This window comes from Chiloscyllium plagiosum, chromosome 36 (genome assembly GCF_004010195.1).
Source record: "Chiloscyllium plagiosum isolate BGI_BamShark_2017 chromosome 36, ASM401019v2, whole genome shotgun sequence".
NCBI classification, from domain to species: Eukaryota; Metazoa; Chordata; class Chondrichthyes; order Orectolobiformes; family Hemiscylliidae; genus Chiloscyllium; species Chiloscyllium plagiosum.
The window spans coordinates 13,139,539-13,146,066 of NC_057745.1; positions in this window are offsets into that span (position 1 = coordinate 13,139,539).

Sequence of the window (6,528 nt, forward strand, 5' to 3'; positions counted from 1 at the left end):
ACCCCCACCCTCCTCTAGCTTATCTCTCCACCCTTCAGGCTCTCTGTCTTTATTCCTGATGAAGGGCTTTTGCCCGAAACGTCGATTTTACTGCTCCTCGGATGCTGTCTGAACTACTGTGCTTTTCCAGCACCACTAATCCAGAATCTGGTTTCCAGCATCTGCAGTCATTGTTTTTACCTTTTATCCCATTCCCAAAGGTCACTCCGTTCCTTTTTTTTCCATTTCAAAAATACCCTCTATTCATTAAAAAAACCTTTGTGTATACACATTATCACAAAAGCAGTTTGGTTCTGTATAGTTCATATCAAGTAAATAAACAAAACATTGGATTTTGACTCTATCCAAAAAGCCAAAGACCGCTCTTACACTCACAATACTAATGTTTACATATATTTGAGGCACTAGCAGAGTCCGATAACTGAAGAGACCCCCATTTACCTTCAGCAGGAAGACCTCAGACAGTGGTCTTACCCCACCATGCCTTGGCAGTGGCTGCCCCAAATATATCCCTCAACAGCCCTGGATTTTACTAGACCAATATATCTCCATTTCTTTAGTGTTGCCAGATCAAAATCCTGGAATACCTTCTCTAACAGCATTATGGGTCTACCTACAGCTGCTCACCACCACCTTCTCAAAGGCAACAAGAATGGGTGAGGAATGCTGGCCCAGTCAGTGATGCCCACATTCCAGGAATATATTAAAAAGAAAACTATTATTGTTGAACATTTAAACACTGGCGGATGAAACATGTCATAGATAATACATCTAATAGGTTTCAAACTTGGGTCACTTTGAGGTTTTGGTTGACCCACTCGCTGCCTGTAGCACACTCGCAGAAAGTCAACAAAAACTCTAAAGTCAATTGCCTCGGAAATGTGGAAAAGCTGGTAGTGGAAATCTTAAGATACATTTTATAGAAAAGTTATTGTATAGCTCAGACAATAATGAACCAAATCTGAAACTTTTATGGGAATTATTTTGCAGTGCATCCTTTGACATAAAATTGCTCTTTGAATGTTTTTGAACATATTGGAGATTTGAGAAATGAGGTGTTGTAAGAGTGAAGTCATAGGGAAGAAGATGTAAAATGTCAAAGAAGGGATGAGGTCACTTGAGGAGAAAAGAAGTAAAGTTGGAGACAGATAGAATAATAAATACATACTCTTGGTTTCAGTAGATACAAACAAAATGTATTTGGTGCTGTCTGAAGCCATGAGGGAGGGTGTGACAGAGCCATGTCTGGAGATAAATATTTACCAGGAAAGTAATTGCATTAATGGATTGAATTAGAAATGTCACCAGGCTTCCCAAAGTTGAATGAATTTTGTGGAGGAAGGTTTGGAGGCACGAAGTGCAATTTTCCAGACTGGGAATTGTGCCAAAGAGCTGGAGGTTGTCAAACTCCGATCCAGGAAAGGGAAAAGATACAAGCTAGGAAATGATAGGCCAGTTTGTCTTAACATTACAACAGTCACTATACTTCAAAAGTAATTTATTGGCTGGAGCACTTACGTCCCTTCCTGAGAAATGTAAAATGTGCCACATAAATGCAAATTTGTTTTTCTTCAGCTAAACCTCTCAGTTCAAATACAAATTGAAAACAGGAAACTCTTAGAAAGAAAATAGTTGATCACAGATAGTTAACAATAAGCTATAAAGAAGCACATTTTTCTTTAATTAATTCAGTTAATTTTTAAAGGAAATCAGTGCTAGATTGAGAGCTGGGCAAGTGGTGAGGAAACATGCTCCGCTGGAAAAAGGCTAATATCAGCAAATTGAGGAGTCATCTGGCTTAAATAAGTTGAAGTCAGCAACTGGCAGGTGGAAATGTAATGGAGTAAAGTGATGGTGGTGGTTTGGGTACATTCCCATAAGTGAGCAAGATACAGCAACAAAAGCCAGTGCTCTCTGCATGATGCAAGAGCTCAAGAGTAGTCTGAAGAAGGAGAAAGTGGGGTGGCTGGTGGTAGGGTGCAAAGGTTGAGTGGGACAGATGGCAACTTGATAACACAAGGAAGACTCAAGCTGAATATGCAGAGGAGAAGTGAACTAGTCTTCAAGATTGTAACAGGAAAAGGCAAGGACGATAAAGATAAACTGGTTGAATGTTCTAGAAGCAAGGGCATAGCCTAAACATTACGGCCAGACCATTGAAGAGAGATGTTAGGAAGCACTTCCAGACAGAAAGGGTGGTAGATGTTTGGAATTCTCTTCGACAAATGGCAGTGGATGCTGGATCAGTTGTTCATTCAAATCTGAGATGGATACACTTTAGTTCGGCAAAGGTATTTGAAATAACCACACAGAGGCCATTATCCCATTGCCAAGTCACACATGGAAAGTCTTTGATGCTGATCGAGCTCCCTTGGAACCAACTCTCAGAGTGAACAAGCTGTCTGACAGTCCTGTTTGTTTTCCCACACTGCCACCTAACTACAGTAGTGCTTATTTTTTCCCCAGCACCCATGTTGTGTGTGTAGGTGTAAGACTCAGACAGTCCTGTTTATATCTGTCAGCCAGGGCTCCCTGATTGGACCAAGTTAGTAGCCGGTCACAAAGTTGGTCATTTTTTTCTAAAAGCTGTTTCTTTTCTCAAGGACACCATGTCCTTGATTTTTTCTCAGAGGGGTTGTAAAACAGTCCGGGCTCCAAATCGATTGGTTTGGTACAGAGATGAAAGGGTTTACTGAGAGTCTTTTTGTTTGTAGTAAACAGATGAGACTCTAGGCCACAGCTTTCATGTTTTAGAAGTAACCTTTATGATGAAAGGGGAGTGGTCAGTCCTGGAAGCTGAAGACTTGGTTGAGTCAGTGCAGCAGGAGATATGTGTGAAACAGGCTGCTGAACTCTCTCTCCTTCTGCCCTTCTAACTTTGACCTGTAAGCCTCTGATTCATTTTTACTGTGTTTAAGGAGTTTGTTTGTTGGGACTGTTGTGTATTTTTTGGAATAGAATAACTAAGTAGGGTTCTTAGTGAGGTGGAGGAACAGAGGGATCTTGGGGTCTATGTTCATAGATCTTTGAAAGTTGCCACTCAGGTGGATAGAGCTTGTAAGAAGGCCTATGGTGTATCAGCGTTCATTAGCAGAGGGATTGAATTCAAGAATCGTGAAGTGATGTTGCAACTGTACAGGACCTTGGTAAGGCCACATTTGGAGTACTGTGTGCAGTTCTGGTCACCTCACTTTAGGAAAGATGTGGAAGCTTTGGAGAGGGTGCAGAGAAGATTTACCAGGATGTTGCCTGGAATGGAGAATAGGTCATGCGAGGATAGGTTGAGAGTGCTAGGCCTTTTCTCATTGGAATGGTGAAGGATGAGGGGTGACTTGATAGAGGTTTATGAGATGATCAGAGGAATAGATTGAGTCGACAGTCAGAAACTTTTTCTTCGGGTGCAACAGAGTGTTACAATTGGACATAAATTTAAGGTGAAGGGTGGAAGGTATAGGGGAGATGTCAGGGGTGGGTTCTTTACCCAGAGAGTGGTGGGGGCATGGAATGCGCTGCCTGTGGGAGTGGTAGAGTCAGAATCTTTGGTGACCTTTAAGCGGCAATTGGATAGGTACCTGGATGGATGCTTAAGCTAGGACAAATGTTCGGCACAACATCGTGGGCTGAAGGGCGTGTTCTGTGCTGTATTGTTCTATGTTCTATGTTCTATAAGTCTAGTTTGGATAGTCTGAGTTCTGTGGGTATTCTATATTCTGTCCTTTGTGTTTCATTCCGTAATTTTGTGAATAAATGTCTGTTTTAAAACGTGGTAGTCAGCCTAGTTACCTGATGCAACCTGACCTGCTGTGTTTTTCCAGCAACACTCTCAACTCTGATCTCCAGCATCTGCAGATCTCTCTGTGTCCTAGTCAACCTAGCTAACTTACTTCGGGTAATTTTTAATATACACTTACCAAAACAAATTGCAAAGTTACAGTCTCGGCTGCCTGCTTAAGAATGTTTTGACTTGTCTGGCCTCGTCCATGACAAGTCCCAGTCAGGGAACTCATATTCTGAGGTCCAGCTGGCTGATCTTATTGCAATAACTACAGGATTGAGTGATGCAGGCCAAAGGCCCAATATGGAGTTAGGCCACAGATCAGCCATGATCTCATTGTATGACAGAACAGGCTTGAGTGGCTGAATGACCTATTCTTGTTCAAATATATTGTGATAGTGGATTGACAGAAAATATGAGGGTGAATCCAAAGGTCTTCAAGGTGCAGTAACAGTGAAAAGGTTGGAAGAGCAGTGTAGAGCTCAGAGAGATCAAAATGGAGATCTGCTTGTGGAGGCTGAGGTACTAAATGACTGTTTTGCATTGTTGCTTACCCAGGAAGTGGCGTTTGCCAAAGATCCTGTAAATGATGAGCTTGCTGTGACCCTGGAATCAGATCCAAATAGATGACAAGGAGGTGCTTGAAACCTGGGCAGTTTTGAAAGTGGGTAGGTCACCTGGTCGAGATGCAGTTCTGAGGGAAAATAGGGGTATATTTTGCAGAGGTACAGTGACAAGCTTTCAATCCTCCTCAGAGAAAGGATCGGGCCCGAGATCTGCAAGTGTTCTAACCTTGTCAAATCAAGGGAGAAGGTTAAATTTGGCATTCATGCGCAGGTCAGTTTAACATCAATTGTGGGAAATGTCTTAGAAAGAAGAATCCAGAAGAGAATGTAACAGCCACTTGGACAAGCATGGCCTGAGTAGCATCTGATTTGTTAAACACAAATCACATTTGTCTAATTCAAATGAGAGTTCTGAAAGGTAACAGAGGGAGGAGGACAACCATTGATATGTGTGTGGATTTTAAAAAGGTGTTTTGAAATTTAAAATACATTGTTAAGGCACACACATTTGGGCAATATGGTGGTTCAGTGGTTAGCACTGCTGCCTCAAAGCGCCAGGGTTTGATTCCACCCTCGAGTGACTGTCTGTCTGTGTGGAGTTTGCACATCCTCCCCGTGTCTGCATGGCTTTCCTTCGGGTGCTCCAGTTTCCTCCCACAATCTAAAAATGTGCAAGTTGGGGTGGACTGGCCATGGTCAAAATGGGGTTACAGAGATGAGGGTGGGTCTGGGTGGGATGGTCTTCAAGAGAGTCCGTGCAGACTCGATGGGCCAAATGGCCTCTTTCTGCAATGTGGGAATTCTATGATATTAAGCTTGTTGTCAAAAGTGAAGCCTGTGGGTTAAAGGGGGATGTGGGTTAATAGCATGGATGTAAAATTGGCAAAGGAATTGGAAATTGAGAGTGGTGTTTGGTTTTTTTTCAACTTTGGAGGGGGACATTATTGGGGGAGGAGTTAAAATGGAGATCCACCAAGGTTTAGTGCTACGGTAAGACCACAGCTGTCTTCAGTTTACATTGTTGACTTGAACTTGGGGATACTGGATACAATTTTGAGATTTGCAGTTGGCATGAAACTTGGAAATATGGTGAACAATGAAGAGGATAGGCCTAAACTAGAGGACATTGACAAGCCGGTGGATTGGTTGGCACATGGCCAATGAAATTTAAGTTGGTGCATTTTGGTTGGATAGATGAAGGAAAACAGTACATACTAAATGACAACACTTTTAAAAGAGAGAGACCAGAGAGATTTTGGTGCAAACCTTTGTAGGTAGCAGTACAGTGGAATAAAGCATATGGGATCCTGGGTTCATAAATGAAGGTAGAGAGTAAAAGGAAGCCACAAAGCCAAGCTACACCCTTATAAAACATTCACTCAGCCTCATCTAGTACTGTCAACGCGAGACTTTGAGAAGGATATCAAGTATTTGAAGAGAGTATGGAAGAGATTTTTGAAATCTCTTGATCCCAGGATGAGGGATTTCAGTTACTCAAATCAACTGGAGAACTGGTTTTTGTTATTCATAGATCAGAGAAGACCAAGGCTTGGTTGATAGAGGTGTGTAAGATAATGAAGTGTTTAGGCAGAAAGAGTAAAGAGGAACTGTTTCCAGCAGCTGAAGAGTTGGTAAACAGATGGCACAGATTGTCTCTAATTCTTTAACAATGTGAGGAAATGTTTTCAAGTGATGAGGGGTTGGGATTTAGAATGCACTGCTTGGTAGGGTGGTTGGTATAAATGTGATCAGAGCCTTCAAAAAGGAACTGGATAAATACTTGAAGAAGAAAGGATTCTGTAAAATAGTGGGATTAATTAACTCAGTGCAAAACCTAACCTACCCTCCATGAGCTGAGTGGCCTCCTTCTGTGCTCTGAGATTTCTACGATTGATGAGTGAGGCGGGTATCGTGGGATGACCAATTCACATTTGCCACTCAACACAGAGGAATATGAATCACAACATTTTGAGGAAAAGATCAACGATTGGAAGTTAACTTTTAGTGAAGGTTGAGGAAGGTTGACATCTGGAGATTCAGTTCCAGTCGATATTAAGAAGGGAGTCGCAGTCATGAAACAATAAAAAGACAAACTTAGATTCTGGATTTTAAACCTGGAGGCATTGGATGAAAACACAAGAGCCCTGTGACGAATTTTTGGTGAGACAACAGTTGGTGCATTGTGTA